At 42.6% G+C, this 23867-nt stretch overlaps 1 pseudogene across 1 annotated transcript; it reads right to left on the bottom strand.

The window, feature by feature from the left end:
* Positions 1-681: 681 nt before the first annotated feature.
* Positions 682-23467, bottom strand: LOC144691698 (NXPE family member 3-like; annotated as a pseudogene). The gene is made up of 5 exons (XR_013579189.1): positions 23295-23467; positions 20670-21457; positions 19398-19471; positions 18991-19193; positions 682-1371 (listed from the first exon to the last, which is right to left on the bottom strand). The product of XR_013579189.1 is annotated as an NXPE family member 3-like (transcript).
* Positions 23468-23867: the final 400 nt, after the last annotated feature.

Raw genomic sequence — 23867 nt, 5'->3', positions numbered from 1 at the left:
CATGCCTCAAGCCATGCATTGATCCTATCTTCCTATTTCTACTCTGGCTAGCACGTGGCACTGGGAGTAATCCAGGAATTAATACCTTCGAGGTCCTACTTTTAAACTTCTTCCCTAGCTCCTGAAAATTTGACCATAGGACCACAATCCCTCTCCTATGTCATTGGTGCCAACATATAACACAAGTTCACACCCTTCCCCTGCAGAATATTCTGCACCCTGGTCATGATGTCCTTTACCCTGGCACCAGGGAGGCAACACGCTATGTGGGAGTCATGGTGACAGTTACAGAAATGCCTGTCTGCCCCACCCCCTGACTATGGAGTATCCTATTACACTTTGTTGGTCCCTCTTGTGTAGTTCCTTGCCCATTGGTGCCATGGTCAACTGCATTCCTTTCTCACTCTCTGTATCCTGAGCTTTCAATTAGTTTTCTTCATTTAACTGAGATGAACTTCCATTGATAATGAGCAAACTGGAGTTTGCTGCACTCACAGCAACACAAAACTGTTCTACTCTACCCTGCTTTAGGAAATCCCCTCTGCAATTTAATAAATAGCCATGTACAGCCTTTCTTTTAAACTAAATTTCCTTCAGTTATAATGGAATATTTGTACACAACAAAAACCTCATTTGGTTGCAACCATAATGACAACCATAATGAATACGCTCACACTTGAATAATTCAAAAATTATTTGTTTTAAAAGTCAATTATCAATTTTAAAAATGCGCATTAATTTAAGGCAATTACACAAACCTAAGAGTTCTGATGGTATTACTTAGATTTTGAATCACATGATAACTAAAACCTGTTTGGAACAGATCTATTACAGAATTTATCTCTTTCTGGAAGGACACACATACGAAAGAAACATGTCTATTTCATTTTTTATAATGACTCGTTCAGGGTGTAAGTTATGTGGCAGGTAATGTGTTGTCATCTCTCAGGCATCCACAAATGCCACATTGATGCCTGTGAACATCATGTTGGTAGGAGTACCAGTCACTGTTGTACAGACTGACTTCTCCTGGAAGGGCCTGGACATTGGCAGTCTTCATAACAACCACTGTATCCGGATTCCTGCCTAACAATTGTAGAATTGACCTCCGGATATTCTGTAGTCTTCAGATATAGACTTCTACTGGAAAAGTGCTGAAATGAGACCATAAGGTGATGGCTATAATGGTGTCCTTTCCTCCTTTAATTTCATCCAGTTCATTTGCAATGTAGTGCAGGTCCTGGCTCGAAACAGTGTTGAATCGGATTGGTGGGCCATGAGGTCGATATTCTACCATGATGTTGTTTTCCAAGTCCACAGCAAGGTGAGGGCCAATATTTTTAGGATTGCCAAGATTGAATATTTTGAGACCTAGAACAGAAAAAGTAACATTACTTAACACGCTAAGACACAATCTTGCTGATGTTCACATATGAAACTGGGAGGATACATCATTTCAAATAGCAGAACACCAAAATGGAACCACAGCCTGCTAATTTAAGAGATGTGTTAGGGACATAAATCATACAGTGGAATCTTACAACAAGCACAGACAAGCTGACAAATAAGCAGAAATCTCCTGTAGCATATTAGTTTGCTTCCATTTAGTTTGTCAATTATTTATTCTTCTTCCATGTTTCTCCGCCTTAAACGTATTATAATTATATAATTGAGGAACAGGCAGACTGCTGACCTGTTCCCAGTGCTCTGCCAATGCTGGTCTATCTGACCTCTGAGCAACAAGCAAGGCTGCTGAGAGTTAACTGTGTCCGATTTTCTCTTCCTTCCTTTGAGAAATACTTCTATCCAACTTAGTGAACAGAGGAAGCTTACTCTGTGGGAACAGAAGGGAATACATCCTGTTGAACGTCACTGTTAATTGGGTTAAATTCAATCATTGTTTATTTAGGCAAAAGTGGACTCAGGAATTCAATAAGTTACCAATGTCACCTGAGAATTTTCTAACTATATTAGTTGATCTCCATGGATAAAAAATTGTCTTTCTTCCTGTAGCTATCACTCTGCCTCTTCTCCCCACCATAATTCCTTTGCTGTCTGTCTCTGTTTATCTGCTTGTCTTGCTCTCCCTTTTTTCCCTCTTACTCTGTATTCCACCCCTACACTTTTGTTGTCATTTCTCTTTTACTTTGTCTTCAAAAGAGTATTTTCCTGCAATTTTTTTCCTTCCATCTGGGACATCTTTCATAAACATCACTTTACCGATTCATACGTCACATGTTGAACCATCTTTAAAACCAAGTACGACAGACTTCAGTGATGGCCCTCGTGTATTCTGTAGCTGAGTGCTGTGTAACAGCATGGACCAGAAGTGGCCACACTTGACTGGTTGATGTTGAACTGAACACTGCAATGAGATGCATCATTAGAACCCTCAAGTCGACCCCAACACCCTGGTTACCCATGCTGGCACACATCGCACCAACCCTGCCCCCCCTCCACCTCACCACCACCACCAATTTGCCACAATGCAGTAACCCTCCGTGAAGCTCAGCGAACTGAGGAAAACAAATGCCTCCCCATGCACCAACCTCACCAACATCCCTCACCTCCACTTGAAGTCACGTAAGCCCTTTTGGACCCATGCAATTTAAGCCCTGAAGAAGCTTGGAAAAAAGAATGGCCCTCACAAGAAGTGACGAACGAACACCTCGTGAAAGACCCGACACAGAAGATCCCTGGTATCAACCTCCCATGAAGCTCATGGGCATCCATGAACTGCATTCATATAAACCATGGCAGAAGTGAATACCTGATGCACAAATGGAAAATTAAAAACTTTCCTGTATGTGACTGTGGTCGCCCAGAACAGACCATGGCACACATAACAACTCAATGCCCACCTCAAAATACAAAGGAGGTATTACAGTAACACACACCAGTACTCCTGACATAACATCCTGGCTTGACCACCTTGATATAAAATTATAGTTCTTGCTCTATATCCAGCCATATGAAAGAAGCAGCAGCAGCCCAGGCAAAACACCAACATGGCTAACACCATAGAATGGATCAGATGTTGATACATAGACAAATCAGGAAAAGGGGAGACTCAATGGGGACAGGAGATAGGGGCTTGAGGGGGACAGCAACACACACGAATTAGAGAAATTGGGAGCTTGTGCTGGGAGGAGAGATTGAGACAGAGCAGGAGTCAGGGCCAGGGTTTGGGAATACAACCAGAAGATCTTTCTTTCGCTAGGAAGATGGATCAAAGCAATTGCTACAACTGCCACTGACAGGCAGGGCCCACTGCAAGACATAGAGGCAAAAGAAACTCAGGGCCTGTTTTTTTTAAAAATTCACTCACGGGATGTGGGCTTCGCTGGCTGGGCCAGCATTTATTGCCCATCCCTTGTTGCCCTTGAGAAGGTGGTGGTGAGCTGCCTTCTTAAACCGCTGGAGTCCATGTGATGTAGGTACACCCACAGTGCTGCTCGGAAGGGAGTTGGAGGATTTGGACCCAGTGACAGTGAAGGAACGGCAATATATTTCCAAGTCAGGATGGTGAGTGACTTGGAGGGGAACTTCCAGGTGGCGATGTTCCCATCTACCTATTGCCCTTGTCCTTCTAGGTGGTAGTGGTCGTGTGTATGGAAGATGCTGTCGAAGGAGCTTTGGTGAATTCCTGCAGTGCATCTTGTAGATGGTACACACTGCTGCTACCATGCTTCGGTGGTGGAGGGAGTGAATGTTTGGGGATGTGGTCCCAATCAAGTGGGCTGCTTTGACTTGGACGCTGTCAAGCTTCTTGAGTGTTGTGGGAGCTGCACTGATCCAAACAAGTGGGTAGTATTCCAGCACACTCCTGACTTGTGCCTTGTAGATGGTGGACAGGCTTTGGGGAGTCAAGAGGTAAGTTACTCGTTGCACGACTCCTAGCCTCTGACCTACTCTTGTAGCCACAGCATTTTTATGGCTAGTTCTGCTTCTGGTCAATGGTAACCCCCAGGATGTCGGTAGTGGGGGATTCAGTGATGGTAATGCCATTGAACATCAAGGGGCGATGGTTGGATTCACTCTTGTTGGAGATGGTCATTGCCTGACACTTGTACGGCACGAATGTTACTTGCCGCTTATCAGCACAAGCCTGGATATTGTTCAGGTCTTGCTGCATTTGGGCATGGGCTGCTTCAGTATCTAAGGAGTCGTGAATGGTGCTGAACATTGTGCAATCATCAGCGAAGATCCCCACTTCTGCCCTTATGATGGAAGGAAGGCCATTGATGAAGCAGCTGAAGATGGTTGGGCTAAGGACACTACCCTGAGGAACTCCTGCAGTGATGTCCTGGAGCTGAGATGACTGACCTCCAACAACCACAACCATCTTCCTTTGTGCTAGGTATGACTCCAACCAGCGGAGAGTTTTCCCCCTGGTTCCCATTGATTCCAGTTTTGCTAGAGCTCTTTGATACCACACTTGGTCAAATACTGCCTTGATGTCAAGGGCAGTCACTCTCACCTCACACCAGGAGTTCAACTCTTTTGCCCATGTTTGAACCAAGGCTGTAATGAGGTCAGGAGCTGAGTGGTCCTGGCGGAACCCAAACTGGGCGTGAGTGAGCAGGTTATTGCTAAGCAAGTGCCACTTGATAGAACTGTTCATGACCTCTTCCATCACTTTAGTGTTGATTGAGTGTAGACTGATGGGGCGACAATTGGCCGGGTTGGGTTTGTGTATAGGACATAACTGGGCCATTTTTCACATAGCCGGGTAGTTGCCAGTGTTGAAGCTGTAGTGGAACAGCTTGGGAGGGAGGTTGAAGCCAGGACCTGGAACCTGAGACTATGGCTGAGAAGCAGTGGGGTGGCCAGGTCAGAGATACAGAGCAGTAAAGCTGTCAAATGTATTATCACGAATAAGTCAGATCTTTGGAAAAGGACCAAAACCTTTTTATTTTAAGAGTTGAATTGATCATACTTCTCATGCTGCTCACACACCCATCACTCATCCATCAGCTATCCCTAACAGTCAGGACTCAGGCATAGCATTCAGATATTTGATTTCACCTGCCAATGAAGCCAGCCTCACATCCATATTGTTGGATCTCACGGATCCTCATCACCTACTTGTTGTGAGCGGTGGCCGAGTTGTACTATTGATAGAGTTGATCCGCAGACACTTCTTCGCTGGAAACATTAAGTTTCTTTACAATATCTTCAACAGCAACTATGCATGTAATTTCAACTTCAACTCCATCTCTGCACTGACTGGTGGTAGCTCGCGCTACTCTCCTGTTGTCTATTACAGGTCATGTGATCTTCCTTAACAAGCATTACTCTTAAAGGCACATTACACACTAAACAAAACCATAATTACTACATTCCTCCCCCTTTAACTCGGCCCTACATATTATGTTTAAAAGTAAAGAAGTTCAGGTGGTTTCCTGGTATGTGTGGAATGTCTCAGCTCCACAACTTCAGATTCTTTGTCAGGGACCTCCTTTTTTGGAATTGCCTGAACATCAAGTGCTTCTGTGGGCACTGTGGGTATCCTCAACTCTTACAGGAAATGTAAACCTGGTCTTGATAACTGGTGGAACCAAATCTTGGTGATTTGTGTCTCTCTTCCTTAAATGGTCCACACGTTTATGGATTATCTGGTCGTCCACCTTCACGTGGTAAGATAGGGGTCAAGAAACTGCACTATTTTCACCCGGTATGACCAGTTTGGTCCTTCCCCGAAGTTCTTCACGTATCCCGGCTCTCCCATGGTAAATTTCCTCTCGCGACTATGCCAGGCGTGGCTAGTTTTCTGGCTTCCCTGACTCCTTTCCACCTTCCCTTCTAAATTCGGCGTTATTAAACTCAATCTTGCCCTGAGATGGCGTTTCAACAATAACTCTGCAGGTGTGACAGCTGTTGTTGTATGAGAGGTAGTCGTGTAATGAAAAAGAAAGTGTGCTAGTCTGGTTGCCTAGGAATCACCAGTTAGCTTTTTCATGCCTGTATTGAACATTTGAACCACCCTTTCAGCCAGCCCTTTTGAGGAAGGGTGATACTGTTGAGGCTGATAAACCGTTGAAATTCAGCACTCGTAAATGCCATGCTGTTATTGGGAACAACTACTTCTGGTAGTCCGTGAATGGCAAAACTCTGACGTAGTTTCTCAATTGTAGCGCCCGACGTTGGTGACTTCACCTCATATACGTCCAACCATTTTGAATGGACATTGACAATGAGCAGAAACCAGGAAAGGTCCAACGTAGTCAATTTGTAACCGTACCCAGGGTCTACCTGGCCGCTCCAGTGGGTGTAACGGACCTATGACTGGCAACTTCTGCAATTGCACACTGTGCTTTACTAAACTCTCTATTTCGCCATCCATCCCAGGCCACCACAGATAGCTGCGTGCTATGGTCTTCATTCGGGAAATTCCTGGATGGGCACAGTGTAGTTCAATTAAAAGTAGCTCCCTTCCCTTTGGAGGAACTATAACTCGTGCTCCCCACAATAAGATGCCATTCTGACTAGTTATCTCATGTCTTCTGTTGAAGTACGGTTTCATTTCGTCAGATACGGACTCCTGTGACTAACCATGTAGCACTTGCTCTCGTACTTGAGATAGGACTGGGTCCGGACTTGTCCACTCTCTGATCTGTTGAACACATACCAGCAAGGAATCCAAGAAATTTGTTATGACACAGCAGTTGGTAAAGTCTGAGTTGTTTAAATCCCAGAGGGAAACTTGAACAACCGTCAAAACCTATATTTTCAATTGGATGCAGCTCTGAATTCAGGAATAAGACCACCGAGCCTCCAGAGGTGTTTTATGTAAAACTAAATTAAACATTTACTAACTAAACAACAAATTTAAACACAGACGTCTAGAAATTACTACCACAATAACTTTTAAACAAATCCCAAATTAATCACTCCCAGGTAAATCTTCACCAAGGCAACAATAACCCACAGACTTTAAACAGACACCAGGCAAAGCACATCTGACCTTACGAATTCAAAATGTGGTTCCTTGCAATTTGGTTCTTTGCAGACACAGTTATAGGCTTACAGGCTGGTTAGATCTTAAATACCTCTGACTCACACACACAAACTCCTTTCTGTTTATACCTAGATTTTCCTTAGAATGTAAATTTTCCATTGTATTTGTCACATCTTCTAATGATAACATTTTCATCCCACTAATTTTATTAGTAATATAAACGCATTACTTGGCATCTCCCATCCAGGTGCAAGATTTTACTCCCACTCTTGAATGCTTTATTCAACAAATGCAAATTTACACTTTACCTTCTAACCCGACTCAATGTTTATCAAATTAACATCTCAAACTACTATACATCAAAGCACCCAGACTAGCTGGCTTTAATCCAATTAAGATACACACATAGACACAGACCTTACTACAATTCAGTTTTAAAAATAACTTCCAATATCATTGTAGACATTAATGTCTTTTCATGACAAATTTAACAGTAAAACAAGTTCTTCCACAGGAACATGCTCATCATTTTCTTGTAAAAGCAAACTACTAAGTGCTTTGGCGTTTGCAATTTTATTTCCAGGCCTATGTACGAAAGTGTATTCGTATGCTGCAAGGAGCCCACTCGCTGACGTGTAAAATGACGCGCGGTGATGTCGGGCAGACGTCCCGACGTCATCGCCCGTCATTTAGATTGTCAGTTCGGCGGGCAAGTAGCAGCGTCAGCTGTGCGCCCGCCGAACTGTCAAAGGCCTATTAAGGCCATTAAGAAAGTTATTAAAGCCTTAAGGTTGGCGGGCAGGCAAAGAGCCCAGACGGCCTTCGCATTTTTCATGAAACCTCATCCACGGGCGGGATGGAGTTTCATGAAGTGTTTTAAAATGTAATAAAAATTTATACTTTTATTCTTTGACATGTCCCAGCTCATGTGATAGTGTCACATGAGGGGACATATTTTAAAAGTGTTACAATCCTTTATTTGAAACTTTATCACTGAAACAAATCTCCCTGAGACACCTCCGTACCTTGGGGAGATCTCTGCACTCTTTCGCGCGCATGCAAGGAACCTCTCAGGGAATCCCCCCCACGCCCGCACAGGAAGCGCTCAGTGCTTCCGGGTGTGCGTCACACTGGGTGGGCCTTAATTAGCCCACCCACGTAAAATGAGGGTGCCGATCGGGTCCAGGCTCGCTCCTGCCCGCCCCGCACAACACCCCCACCCCCCTGACGGCAGGAAAATTCAGCCCAAAGTGTCATTTGTGTTTCTGTGTCTTCTTTCTACGTGCCACCTTCTTACTCGCACTGACTTTAATCTTGGCCTTCTTTTTGATTTCAATATTGGCCAGTCTACTCTCAGTTGCAAGCTCGACTTGAGTGAACTGAGTGGTTGGGTCTCCCAAAATTTCATCATCTGTTTGCTTCGAAAATCCTACGACTTTTGCCTCAATCTGAAGAAGATTCACATGGACTCGAAATGTTAACTCTGTTTTTCTCTCCACAGATGCTGTTAGACCTGCTGGGGTTCTTCTAGCATTTTCTGTTTCCGTTTCAGATTTCCAGCATCCGCAGTATTTTGCTTTTATCTTGGAGTAAATATCTGAATTTATTGTTTCAGGCTGTTCTACGTTGTAGATCTCACTGAGCTTTTTTTCTTTTGTTTAAAAGCCTGTTTGAATCTTTCCTTGCACTGTCTCATTGTATGTCCATTTCTGTGACAATAATAACACTTGATTTTTTTAGAACAACAATCATTATAAGACTGCTTGTTTCCATCTCTATTGAAATTATTCTTTGCTTTTGCTGCTAAGTCATTTTTTCTCATTTTCCAGCTAGCAGGGTCTGTTTCCTGCTTCTCAGCAGAGTCTTGCATTTTCGCGCCCTTTTTGGCTGGAGTTTCCCACACTAGTAGAGGAAGGCACCATTTTGCACTCACTGTATGGCTTTTCAATCTCTTACTGCACTTTCCATGGCCAGTGCTATCTCTAGCACCTTCTTAAAATCCAAATTCGCTTCGGACAATAATCTCTTCTGAATTGTGTCCTCATTCACACCTCATGCTAAACAATCTCTGAGCTTGTCATTTAGGGATGTACCAAACTCACAATGTTCCATTAACTGCTTCAAACTTGCCACATAGCATGCAACTGTCTTCCCTGGAGCTCTATTTCTCGAGTTAAACATGAACCTTTGCATCATTACCAAGGGCTTTGGCTGGTAATGACCCTTCACGAGGTCCACCAATTCATCAAAATTTTTGGAATCTGGGACACTGGGTGCCATCAAACTACGAATCAAGCTGTAGTCTTTATTTCCACATGTACTTGAGAGGATCGCTCACCTCTTCTCTTCCCCCGTAATCTTGTTCGCTTGGAAAAAGAACACAAGGCGTTCAATGCAATGAGACCAATCGTCCATGGCTGAATCAAAAGGATCAATTCTTCCGAATTGCATCATTCTGAGAGGGGATAACTTCTTCGATTCGAACAAAACTTCAACTTACAATTACTGGGCGAGGTAGAGTGCCGATTTCTTTTCAACTTGATTTCTTCTGTGTAACCTTGTTTTATCCTCATCGCCTATTTGTTGTGAGTGGTGGCTGAGTTGGTACTATTGATAGAGTTGATCAGCAGACACTTCTTGGGCGGGAACATTAAGTTTATTAACAATATATTCAACAGCAACAATACATGTACTTTCAACTTCAACTCCATCTCTGCACTGACTGAAGAGGTAACCCACACTACTCTCCTATTGGTTACTACAGATCATGAGATCTTCCTCAACAAGCATTACTCTTAAAGGCACATTACACACTAAACAAAGCCATAATTGCTACACATATCTTGATGTTTCCATGCCTCCAGTTATTCATCTGTGGCAGGCATATCAACGAAACATGATGCTAAACAATCACTGACATTCTCCCCTCTACGCCACAGGGTAAGGTGGCATGCAGTGGAAGGGAGCAGAGTAGAATCAGCACCCGAGCCCTACAGAAGAGGTGGTGCTCTACATCCTGGGGCTGGCTGCAACAGATCCTGGGTACATCCGGCATCGCAGAGAATACTGGGACAATTGTACGTTACTGCCTTATGCCCCTTCTCACCTTCCACATCATCTTCATCCAGCTACTAGACATGAAGTACAAGCTGCAGACAGTGTGGCCATGGACATCTTGCATTCAATCCCATCTCACCCCACTCCCTTGGCCCCAAATATCACCTTCCATTTTTCTGTTTTCAGATACTCAAGAAATGCTGCCTATCCATCCATAGCAGCCTCTGAAGGAAGAGAGGGAGTAACAGCTCACCGCTGATGAAAAAGCACCATTACTTGATCTGACACTGGCAGCCTCCAGCAGTGATACTGGCACTGTGTGAACTTTAGAGGCTGGTATAGATTCAGGACCAGCACATGGTGAGTCAGTGGGCATGGGTAGGCTGCAGCCACCAAGGGGAAAGATTGCTCATGTGCCAGCTCACCGGAGGGCAAGGTCACAAACAAGACCTGCCATAGGGGGTTCAGATGAGAAATTTGATGAGGCTGCATACATGAAAACATTTGATGAGGGTGCAGACAGCAGGCCTGCCAGACTGTCTTCTTCCACTAGGAACATAAAAACAGGAGTAAGTCACTTAGTTCTTTGAGCCTGTTCCATCACTCAGTGAGATCAGGGCTGATCTGTCCCATATCCTTTAATACCTTTTACTAACAAAATCCAGCACAGTTTTAAAATTAACAATTGATCTGTTTGCAGAAAAGTTCCAAACTTCTACCACCTTTTGCCTGAAGAAGCATTTCCTAATTTCACTCTAAAAGATCTGTGTTAATTGATATTAATTGCGTAATTGCATTGAGATGATGAGCATTAACTGCAAATTCACTTGTGCCCCTAATATTAGACACAAACTGAAACTGTGGTTGTTGGGTTAGGAGCCTAAAATGTATAACTCTTGTAAATAGATGCTTGGAAAAAGGTGTAAAGATTGGATCCATTTTTATTGTTCACCAACTGACTTTCTGAAATATGGTAGCAGCGGCTGGTTGCCTAAAGATGAAGGTTGGAAATTAGGAAAAAAAAATCAGACAGAAAACCAGAATCCTAATGGCCATTGTGGATATTGGTAGAAAGCAAGTGTAAATTGTCGGGAATGTTATCCTCTGATGTTCTCTGAATCTAAACCATATGACCAGTGGAAGAATGAAGTGGATATGTCCAAACAGGTTAGGTCCCTACTAAAAAGAAAACAAGGTAAGACTTTGGCCTTGTCACTACCTATGAGAAGTAAAATGTGAAATAACATATTTTGGATAGCAATGAAGGTCTGCACCTTCTACTAGAGTTCTTGGATGAATTCTACAAGAAAGATGATCCATTAAATGCCTATGAGGTCAGACATTGATAGATTTCAGAAAAAAAAGATTGCCATTCCATGGAAGAATATATCAAGGACTGTAAAAGATTGTATAAAAGATTAACAAGATTCCATTTGTGGATCCCTGGTTCAGAATCATTATTTATATTGCTGTATTGTGCTAAGATATGTCATACAGACAGGTTTGTAATTGGTGTTCAGTTCTCAGAGAGGGACACTCTGTTGGATCAGATGTCTGCTGCCTTGAAAAAAGTCCTGGGGGAACCGTTATTTCCTTCAGCCTTCATGGGAAAAAGGGGCATTCCATAGTGATATAAAGAATAAAGGACTCCATGTCCGCCAGGTTTTGAAAAGATCCAGATACTGGACACATGCATCAATACAACAGAAGGGTTAAAGACAGACAGATTGAGGAAGAAATCACCTTCAGCAGATCTGGTTATTACAGTGCAAGACAGAATTGGAATAACAATAATAGGCAAATTAATCCCAGGAATGTCCAAGGAATGATTAATAGAAGATTCAAAGTATCATTATGTGGTGAACCACGCAAAGCAGAGAGGTGGGGTCCTTGAAAAGACAAATGACAAGGAGACTTCTGAGAAGAGGATGAAAGTAATAAGGCTTCCAAACAAATTATGCTGGTCACAAGGCCAGTGATGAATGTATTAGTTGCAGGCTCCTTTAACTCTGCAATAGTAGATAGTGCTTGCACTTGTGCAGTATGTGAAACAGATTGGTCTGCTTGATCTATCAAGTAGTGAGGATCAATGCAAGAGTAACAAATATAAAAGTATTATTTGTTTTAGGCATGGTAATAACAACACATTGAGCTCACCAAAGAGAGTTGCAGTTCCATATATAAAAGCTTACTCCAGCTATTTTACAAGTACTAATGGAGTTTCTACTGAGCTAATTATGTGGTTTGGGTAAACTTCTATATACAAAGAAGGCACAAATAAAATTTGACATGGAGCCTGATAAGGCAATTTTTTTGGAAAGTCAGAGGATCTGAGTTCGCCCAGTCAGGGCATGGTTATATCACCTTAACAAAACTTGATGTTTCACATCAGGTCTTGGAAAAGTATTAATAGCAGATGATATGAATCATAGAGAAAAAAGTAATAAAGAAAAAAAATAGCAAATTGTCTTAAAGTTACAAAGGTAATTTGCTCAACCTATTTGCCAAAGGTTAAAAATCCTGTTAAAAGATGCAGGTGTGGTTGATGAAGAGCGTACAAGACTAATAGAAGAGAGAGAAGTGTGAAATCTCTTTAAAAGTATCAAATGATGCCACCACATCCTACTGTAAGCCTTCCAATGGCTTTGACTTTACAAGATTTAAGGTATGGGACAAAGACAGAAATATTTTCATTCTATTTTTTGTAGACCTGGCAACTAGATTTAGTCTTTATTATATAGTAAGGACGGAAGAGTTTAAATGCACAAAATAATGGAGAAATGAATAAGGACGGCATTTGAAACACCATCAAAGTTTCGGACTAATAATGGAGGAGAATTTGCCAATGATGAGTTGAGACGTGTGAAAACATGATCGTGAATACCACAGTTGAAATTCCTTTCAGCAATGTGAATGGAATCATGCGGTGATCAATGAAATGCTGCATGCGCGAAAGAGTGCACTCTTGGTTTAGGGAATCCTCCCCCCACCCACACAGGGAGCGCACAGCGCTTTCGTGCGGACGTCATGCTGGGTGGGCCTTAATTGGCCTGCCCATGTAAAATGGAAGCGCGCCCCGATTGGAGGCGCACTTCCACGTGCCCGCTCTTAAACTCCTCCCCCCTCCCCTTCCCACCCACCCCCCACCCAACGAGAGGAAAATTCTGCCCTACAAGTTGACAGCTGCCCTGGCATGGACAGTTCATGTAAAGAATTCCCTCCAGATGGTTGGTGGATATGGTTTTCATCATTCAGTCTATGGGCAAAATCCCAAATTGCCTTCTGTGCTATACAACAGTCCTCCTGCTCTAGAATGTACTACGATTAGTATTACTTTTACTGTACATGCGAATGCACCATATGCAGGGAGACAGGCTTTAATCAAGGCTGAGGTTTCTGAGAAAATTCAGAAAGCACTGAGGTATCATGTAAATTATCTGAAACAGAACTGAACTCAGAAGATTTGGTGCATTATAAAATAGAGGGAATTGAAGTGCCCTGGTAAGCTAATAGGTCATGATGGTAAGATAGTACTTTTCAAACATCACAATCAAACTGTTAAGATTCATCACCCACAATTAATCAGAATTAATGACAAAATCTTGGACTCTGCACAGCTGATAGAAGTAAACAAGGCACCTTGTACCACAAATGGTCATGTGTTTGTGGTGAAGGACCTGAGGAGCACAATAAGATAGATCATGGGCTGGACAGTAGTAATGTGAGTGATCATGACACCCATGACAGAGCTATCACCAACAAAGGTCAACTCCAGAGTGAGTCGCTGGGTGCCATATAGTCCAGAGAGGTCTAGTGAATGGAATTATGTGACAACTATGGAACATGCGGGAAAAGCTATTGGCAAGTTTAAACATTGGTTGACTGTTCAGGTTGATGGCCAAGGAGCAAGGTCTATGGACTGACAAAATGGGGTGAAAGAGTGGAATGTAAGAAAGCATAGTGCAAAGCACAGGAATAACTCTTGTGTCAGAAAACAATCATGTAACAGAGAAAGACTTTCGGAAGGTGCAGAAGGGGGATTTTGCAGTAGTAGCCCCAACAGACATAAAAGTACAAGTAGAGGACGTAACTTGGATAAATTATACAATTAAACAGAGGCTATAGAACAGTCTCAGAACAGTTCTAGAAATAGAAGCCCTCATCATTGTGATGTTTTGGTAACTGCTAATAATTCTGAGGCTAATGAGGGAGGCTGAACAAAAGGAATTAGATAAAAGCAAAATACTGCAGATGCTGGGAATCTGAAATAAAAACAGAAAATGCTGGATAAACTCAGCAGGTCTGGCAGCATCTGTGGAGAGGGAAATAGAGTTAACGTTTTGAGTCCGTATGACTCTTCTTCAGAGCTAAAGAAGAGTCATGCGCACTCGAAATGTTAACTCCATTTCTCTCTCAACAAAAGGAATTAGATAGCTGTGAAGAGTTTGGATTGATTCTCAGCTACCGGATAAGGCTGTGACAAAGGTGGATTTATACTAAAAAAAACGTCCTTGCAAATGGGACCTATAAGGCTAAAGCAAGGCCAGTTGCTAAGGATTTTGATGAGCAACCGGGTGATACAGATGTTAGAGGGGACTCTTCCATGGCTGGAAAAGGAATCTTGAAAATCATTTTAGCTCTTTTGGCCACATATTCACGTAACAGTAGATCAATCAAAATAAAAGCTGGGTAATACTTTTCAAAGAGAAGCCTTTCTGAAACCGTCCAAAGATTTCTTATGGGGTGATACAGCAGAATTTGAGAAACGTGTTTTTAATAAGATTAGAGTAGAGTTTAAAAGTGGGAATCAGGCTTGTGGTGCATTTAAATATATAGGTTCAGATATTAAGCATTGCAGGCCTGGAATAACTATAAATCAGCAATTCTATACAGAATGTGTTACTCCCGTCCCAACTAATCACACTAGGTCATCACAGAAAGATAATGTTAAATCTAAAGAAGAGACAGAACAATTGCAAAGCCTGATTGCTCAGTTGAACTAGTCAGGCACTCAAGAATAGACCAGATGCTAGTTTTGCTGTGTTGAAGTTAAGTACTACAATGAAACATCCTAAAGTCAAGAATGTTTAAAGGGCAAAAAAAATCTAATTAAATCTGGAGGAATTCATACCTAAGTTTCTATCCTTAAGTGACCCAAAGAACATGAAACAAGTCATTTTTAACAATGCTGCACATGTTAATCTTCCCGATCGGTATTCTAGTGCAGCTGGTTTCATAATGTTTCTTATGTTGAATTATTGAAAACATTGCCCTTTAAATTGGGAAACTAAGAAAACAAAATTGGCTGTTTAAAGTACTTCGGCTGCTGAAACATTGGCTCTTGCTGAGGTTGTGAATATGGGATTCTATTCGTCAAAAAAATTTAAGTGAGATTCTATAGAATGAGCATACTGAAGATAGTGCACCCACTGAATGTTACACAGATATTCCTTCATTCTAGGATAAAGGTGGCTCTATGAAAAATGTAAGAGAGATAAAGCTACGGATTGACCTTGCTGGCTTGAAACAAATGCCGGAGAATAAGGAAATCTCCAAAATTAAATGAGTGGATGCAAGTCATCAACTAATTGTTTTACAAAAAAAAATGCATGTCTGAAGAAATTGTTAGGGGTATAGTAATTCTTTATATAGAATGTGGAGTTTTCTGATACCATTTGTTTTGAAATTTTGGTTATACATCTAAACTCTCATTTATATTTTGAGAAAAGGGAATATGTTAATTATATTAATTATGCTTAATGCAGTTGGTGGGCATTAGTTGGAGATTCACTTATTCCCCTATAAATAGGCACAGACTGAAATTGTGGTTGTTGGGTTAGGAGGTATATGCTTGTAGTATGTGATTTTGTAAATAATTGCTTATAAGGGTGTATACAGATTGGCTCCAGTCTATCCTTCACCAATTGGCTTTCTGGAACAGCCTGGCTCCGATTTTTTGACTATGGTCCCTAGTCCTAGACTCTCCAGTGAGTGGAAATAGTTTCTATCTATCTTACCTGTTCCCCTTAATATCATGAAAGCTTCGATCAAATCACCCCATAATCTTCAAAATTCCAGGGAACACAACTCTAGTTTGTTTAATCTCTCCTCATAATTTATGCCTTGTAGGACAGATATCATTCCAGTAAATCTACACTCCCTTCCCTCCCAGGCCAATATATCCTTCCTAAGGTGTGGCTCCAAGAATTGTTCAGAATGCTCTAGTTGTGGGCTACTGCTTTGTACAGCTGAAACATGGCTTCCTACCCCATTGTATTAAGACTCTTTGGACCTCCACTGAATCTAGCCTTCCACCATTTAGAAAGTACCCTGTTCTATTCTTTTTCAATATGAGAATTCACATTTGCTACATTGAAATCCATTTGCAACAGGTTTACTATCATCAAAGAGCAAGAAGGAATCTAGCTCCAACATGACAGACACATCATACTGAGTTTGGAGCCCATCCTTTCCAGCATGGAAGTGGTGGCCAGCTTCATGATAGCACTTACAGAGCGAGACGTGATGCAGCGTCTGGTGACTGCTGTCTCAGTTCCCACTGGGGCACAGGCAGAAGCTACCCAAAGTTTCAGTGGTGCAGCAGAAGCTCAGGCTCAGAATGATGCCATCATGGCTCAGGTCTCAGCGTTCAAAGGGGCAGTCCAACAATCTGCCAACACTGAGTGAGGTCCTGCCCCACGGGAGTGGCTGCAGCATTGTCAAGAACTTGCTGCCCGCCATCAGGATGATAGCAGACTCCCTCAGAATGTAGACATCTTGGCTGCTGCCAAGGTAGATAGCAGTCACCAACATAATGCTTTTGTGGATGGTCGCACACAAACTGCACAATGATGGTAGCCCTTGTGGTTCCTGTACCTCACCCTGTTGACATATGGGGCCTGCAGAGCCACTAGCATGCAGTCAGTCGCTTCCTGCAGGACTGGGAATCCCACTAACCTGGCAAAGGCTGCTCATTCTACGTCTCCCTGCTGAGAGAGAACAAGATGAAATCAACTCATCTTGCCCACAGGGCCTATATCACTTCCCAGGTGTAAAGGCGGATGGGAGATATTTGCTATGTCATTTTCTCCCAACTGGAACGATCTTGTCGTGTAGATGGCTAAGGCGAGTGTGATCTTTACAACCACTGGCACTGCCATCCTTGCTATGAGGCTGCAGGTTTTGAAGGAGATGGTACAGTTGAATCTGAGACAGCTCAGGCATTGCTCCGGATGAGACAGAGGTTTCAGAAGTGCTCTCTGAAAATCCGTGCTGGGTATAGACTTCTACAGCTGCTTGGCACTCCAATCCTATCACTGCTGACTCTTCTGGCACAGACATGGCACTTCCTTACTAGCGCCCTTCAAAGCATGGGGTGCCACGCGTGCCATGTCAGAGGTGGCCCGAAGCGTAGTACCCGAACCAACAGCATTACAGAGCCCAATTTCGCGGCCTCTATGACTGACTGGCAACAAGAACATGAAAATATTTTCTGAAACACTGCCTTTGCAAGTTGAAGCTATTAAAAATGTATCAACATTGCATTTAAAATCATCTCATAGTGCCTCAAATAGATTTCCAACTTAAAAGAAATACACTTTTCCATTTGTACAGAATTCTACTAATGAGTGATTGAATTTGTGCATATTTGCAGGCTACAGAATTCCCTTTGGCTAATAGGTGGTAGCAAAAGAGAAATATATTAAGGAAGATTTTTCTGGCACCCGTCTTCCCTGGAGCTGGACAGAAGTAACAACCTCAAAGTACAAAACTCCTGCCCAGGCCCAGCATGTTTAGTTATGTAGTCAGGGTTTTGGGGATTTTCCATGCTGTTCGAGTCTGTAGTTTCTCAAAACCATTACTCTTTATTTACAGCAAGTATTTACACATTTGGACCTCTACACAAGGTTGCAGCTTCTCCTCCTTCCAGATCTCTCTTACTTCTCAGTGACATGATCTGACATTACTATTACATCAGCATCGTGTATGTTTCTGATGTTAACCCTTTACTCTACACAGCACTGCTGGTATTTGCTATCCTGACCTAGTACATGACCCATGGTTCCCCCAGTCTGGCATATATCTCAGGCTTCCAACTGGGATCATATTCCACAATTTGGGTCTTCACTGCTGATGGAGACATCAAAAACCACAAAACATTCTGGATATACAAAAACCGAAGAACTGAATGTTGCCTGTCTTTGTCCTGTCCCTGGGTCTGCCCCCCCCACCATCCTGCCCTCCCCACTGGCCTTCCGATCACCTTTCCTCCAGGAAATTGAAGGGGGAGGCTGGAATTCCCATCTCCTGCTTCATTAGCAGACACTTTGCTGGTGTGCATTATTGCAGGTACAGTCCCAGCTCCTGTCTATCCTTAGGGAAGCCCTGGAAACCCTGAGGCAATTAAAAGGGCCATAGATGGATCAAAACAGACCTAGGGCTATTTTTCCTGCTCTTTGCACCCAGGGAAATGGCCAGTCTTTGGGGTCAAAGGGCAAAAAAATCTAGCATATTAAGTTCATGCTCAGATGAGAACCTCAAATACAAGTGTTAATAAAGGTACTCAAAGATAGGAAACAATGTTGCCATTAAGCTTAAATCAAGTTATTTTGTAATATTTCATACTTTATTTTTAAGCACTTAGTGGATCCAGGGGGTAAAATGGCAGAGCAAAACATTTTTCTAAGAGTACTTTGATTGGTTCACGTTCACCTTCCTTTTATTGGTTGGTGAGTCATTTAAGATTATTTTGATAAATCCCGAGATGTTTCCCATCAGTAACTTTCCAACTGCTTTCCTTTGTTCAGGTTTGTACTTGAGCCAATTATAAAGGCAAAATTGACAAATTTCAAGTGTCACATGTGTGTTTAAATCTGTGCTACATGGAAGAAGATAGATACAGGTAGTTAACCAAGTTAAATAGCAAGACAGACAGAAGGAGGCAGACACACAGACAGACTAACTAACCCAACCTGGAATGAATTCAGTCAAATGTTCAAACCACTGGTGCACAGTAGAACCTCCAAGCAGATAAATATTTTTTCTACGAAGACAGTCTGTAATTCTTGCAGGAGTGTCAAACCGGTGATTATTGCAGGTCGTCATTGGTCCTTATAATAAAAACCAGATGGTGATACCATGGGCTTTCCCCGGGCACATTCTCCGAGAGCTGTGGCTGAAAATAAAGAAAACCAAGAAATAGGAATCATAACGCACTATACTTTAGGTTATCAATACACTTTCACAGCTGCTAATAAAGCAAATCTTCAATTTTTAAAAATTCATTCATGGAATGTGGGCATCACTGGCTAGGCCAGCATTTGTTGCCCATCCCTAATTGCACTTGAATTTACCAGTCACAAGTTTACCTATATCTTACCTGCCTGAGGTAAAGGCTCCACAGTTATATAACTTGTAGAACTGGGTAATATGGGCCTCTTGATATTGACTTCACTGAAAATATAATAATGTTGCACATTAAACCATTGAATCAATATAAAAACTGAATATTTACAGGAAATAGCCCAATTCTAATTTTAAAAATAAAAGGGTATTTTTCAAGATAGATTAATATTTAACCTTTAAATTTATTTTGACGGAAAATGTATTGGTTAGCTATCCTACTAGATCACAGGCTATGGATAGAGAGGAGTTCTGGATGAGAAACCTGGAAGTATGGGTTTCTGAGGACATTCACAGCAGGAATGTCTTGAAATGTTTCAACAGATTTCTTGCACGACAGCCAGTCAGTTTGACAGGCAGTTTCCCTGTTAGGTGGGAATGCCTGCGGTGCAAGATCACAGCTAAGGATCAGACAGCAGATGGGATAGGAGGATTGCAAGGGAAGGATCACAAGGAGTAGGGGTGCCTGTGTTTGGGGGAGAGGAAGAGAGCATGGTGATTAGGAGAGTTGGAGATTGTGAGGTGAAAATCATGGGGGGAGTGTGCATTTGAAGTGGAGGCGAGTGTCTCAGGTGATCCTGGACAGGAAAGCAGGTATGCTTATTGGGCCATGGGGAAAACACTCCTGCACCTCATAGCCCACAAGCAGTACTGCAAAAGGCATTGACCTTCTGGATTCAGCCCTTCTTGCTTCTTTTTGCTTGCTGGGTTTCCCATTTTTGGCAGCAGCATGGAATACCCTGTTTTTGGACGTAGGTAAACCTGTGAGCTCTGTATAGGCTGGTAGTATTGTTTTTGCATTACAGGTCTGTAAGACTGTTACTATTAACTCACTGCTTCGCTGCATGTTCGTGCATGGTAAATTGTTTTTGTGTTATCATTGGTGCTCTGAAATTCATCCCCACAATAGAAAACAGGACAAATTCTCGAGGACCAGGTGCTTCAGCACACTGCATCTATGCTAGGTAACAGCTAGCAACATCTCAAAATCTATTCAAAGTCTATGATATCATTGGAAATTAATTTTAAATGCCATGCAATATTTCTCAGTTGTCCCAATTTCCATGGCCTCTCCCCTCCCCAGCTCTGTAACCTCCTCCAGCCTTATAACCCTCTGAGATATCTGCACACCTCCAGTTCTGGCTGCTTGCACAATCCCAATTTTAACTTCTCCACCATTGGCAACCATGCAACCATGGTTCAGCATGGGAAACGTAAAGTCAAAATAAAACAACCTCAAGTGACATACCTTTGGAAATAACGCATCTCTTCTCCAATTAAGAGACCTTTCTCATATCCTCCTTTAGCATGGTTGATACGAGCAGAGCAGGGAAGCTTCTTTGGTTTGTAACAGAACCAGGGCTCCCCAGTCCTGAGATCAGTAAAGTTACAGAGCGGTTTAGTTTGTGGCAAACAAAGATTACACACAGTGGTCTCTGAAGCACCTCTGTATTTGAAGGCACTTTTAAAATACACTCTGTCTGGTCGTTCCTTGCGTAGCCTTTCAAGCACTTGGATCCCTTCACTGGGATGAACGAGGGAAACAGACACTTCAACTTTCCCTGGCCAAGATAAATTAAAATTTATATAGTAAAATCCATTTTGGTTATCTACAACTGTTCCTGCTGAACCAGCTTTTAAAGCTGGGGTGTGGATCCGGCCTTGGAGATAGTCACCCCCATATTGCTTTGGGTGGCCTTCAAAATCAATCATTTGCAGCATCACTTGTAACTGATCCCCAACGTAGAAAGTCTTTGTAGAATTTAAAATTACAAAGCGGACATGTGCTGGGTCACTGCTTTTCTGAAAGGGCACAGCAGGGCTGGGTGGTTTTGGCCATTCGGTCATTTTCATAAGGAATGTCCCCTCTGACCTTTCTTCAGGGGTGAAGCTGTGATTCTGGTAGCCACATTGCAACAGTCTCTGTGTCCAAGGTTGCTTCCTTGTTTCCACTTTCTGCCTCATTGTGGAATAAAACTTTGGAGTTGGATAACTCCTCCATTTGGATTCTGATCCAGAAGCTAAATATTTATCATACTATGAAAAGGAAGAACATTTTTAATTAATATCTTTTCCATTGTCATCACACACATGTTACTTCCCAATGCACAACCTCCTCTAGACATAAAGAAGCACAAGATAATTCAGATAACAGACTTCTTCAGGATTGCTACACCATGATTAAATTCTGTAGAAAGTCTGGCCTTGGACTCTCAGACAGCTCAGTGGACTTATCCAGTTAATGTGTGAAGCTGACCAGACCAGGAAAGTTCCAGGTTTAATCCCCAGTGTGTGCAGGGTTAGCCTCAGCACTGCTGAATTAGTGAGAAGTGAAATGTCTATGCTCCCACTCCTGATCACTATCCAATGACTCCTGTTGGAACAGCATGTGTGGCATAGAGGAAGAACAGAGTTGGGCTTCCCTATGATGCCCTCCTAAAGGCCAGCAGACTCACCAACACTCGCTGTCAAGGCTAACTAATTAAAAATGCTTGGTCTAAGTACGAGAAAGCACCAGCTGCTCATGGAACTGTATCCCAGCAGGATTAATTCCCATAACTCCATTCAAAATCTTGAGAGTTTTAATTAGTTCTGTTCTTGCCAGATGATCACCTTTGACAACGTGAAACATTCTCAGTCAGTCGTTTTCAATAAGCACCAAGAACTGTGCTTGGCACAATCTCAGTTTCTTAATACAGTACATATCTGCCTTGCTATTCACATGGACAAAATTTTTCAGATGATGCAGCATCCCCTACCACCAAAAAAGTCAACAGGGAACACATGCCTGCTGACCAAGGCAGCCCCACAGCCATGGAGATTGGCCAGTAGCTTTAGTCCGAGCCGTGCCATTGAAAGCAGAGCCACTGCTGGACCACACCTGGTCTAAGTGCCGGAAACCCAGATCCAAGTATGCAGTCAGAGGGCTCTCAGTGGGGAGAAGGGAGGGGATGGGGTTCATGTTGGGAAGGCCAGGGGAAGAGGGGAGGGAGCACCTGGACAAGGGGACCCATCAGGAAATAAGGGAGGCAGCCACCCTTTCTTCCCACCTGAGGCCCAGGCAGGGTAACCTGCCAGACTTGTCCCCTGTCCCTGACCTCCTCCCACTGGCCTCAAAATTGAACAGCCCTTAAGTGGCCAAGGTGAGGGTAGGCACTTGGCCTCCCTCATTCCTGTTAAAATTGCAGACAGTCTGGGGCGGGCAGGTAGGCGGCTGGAAGGCCACCAAGGGAATTTAATGAGCACCCCACCTACAAAATCGCCAGCAGTTGCCCGTAAAGTTCTGCACCATGTTACAAAATAGAAAGGGAGAAGCAGCACTTACAATTTAAAAGGTTTAAAATTGGATAATGTTACTCCATTAAAATTATGTCACTTGCTATTTAATTGCAGCACTAAAAAACAGCAGGGACAATAAATTGACACTTCTTATTGTCAGTCTTATTATCACTCAGCAGAAAGATCCAAATTCAATAATTCTGCTATGCTGTGATCCCAATGTGACTCTGCAGTGGGGTGCAATATCTACCTGCAGATGGCTGATGCGGAAGGGGAGGAGAGGAAAGGGACAAAATGTCCTCACCAGACTAACATTGTGCACCTCCTAGCAGGTGGTCAAAGAGAGCACGGGCAGTGGTCTGGAACACAATGCTCACCCTACAGTGAGGATGTATAACCCAGCAGGACTCAAACTGGGAGAAAACCCAGCCATGTTTAAAGAGACAACAACAGGCATATAATCATCCTGATACCTTACATATGGAACATATGGTGCAGGAAAAACAAACCATCATGCTTTTAAACAATACTACTTTGAACCTTGGTGAACATGATTAGCTTACTCTAAACATGTTGGTTATACCACTCTACACACCTTTAGGTTACGCAAGTTTAGAATCAGCATTAGTACAGTCATCAGTACCAGCAACATGAAAAGGAGTCGATGGATGTAAAAGGGAAGAACAATTTCTTTCGTGGCTTGTTCATCCATACTGGAAGGTCACTGTGCACCAGTGCATAATCAGCCTGTTTACCACGCCTGTTTTGTAAATCTGCAATAAAAAAAAACTAATAAATTTAATATTGAGAAATCACTGGAACCTGAGAGTTCTACTCGTACATCATGAGGGAAGCCTCTGACTATAATTTCACAAAAGTAAAATTTTGGCAGAGAACCGGAGGGTTGGAAACGTAGCATCCATCTAAAAAAAATGGAGGTGGAGATCAGCCAGGTAATTGTAAACTTTCAGTCTTATTTCAGTTACTGGTAAATTATTGGACTATATCACAAAGCACTTAGACAAACACAAGTTAACAGTACCCATCAGCACTGATTTCTTAAGACAGTTCATGGTTAAACAACCTGACAGAATTAAATGATGAAATAGCTGAAAGCACAGATGTAAAAGACATGTGTTGATGTGGTTTCTATGATTTACACAAAGCA

The sequence above is a fragment of the Cetorhinus maximus genome, chromosome 16 (genome assembly GCF_964194155.1).
Source record: "Cetorhinus maximus chromosome 16, sCetMax3.hap1.1, whole genome shotgun sequence".
NCBI lineage: Eukaryota > Metazoa > Chordata > Chondrichthyes > Lamniformes > Cetorhinidae > Cetorhinus > Cetorhinus maximus.
The sequence above is the reverse complement of the archived record's forward strand: the minus strand, read 5'-3'. Positions and strand labels throughout refer to the sequence as shown.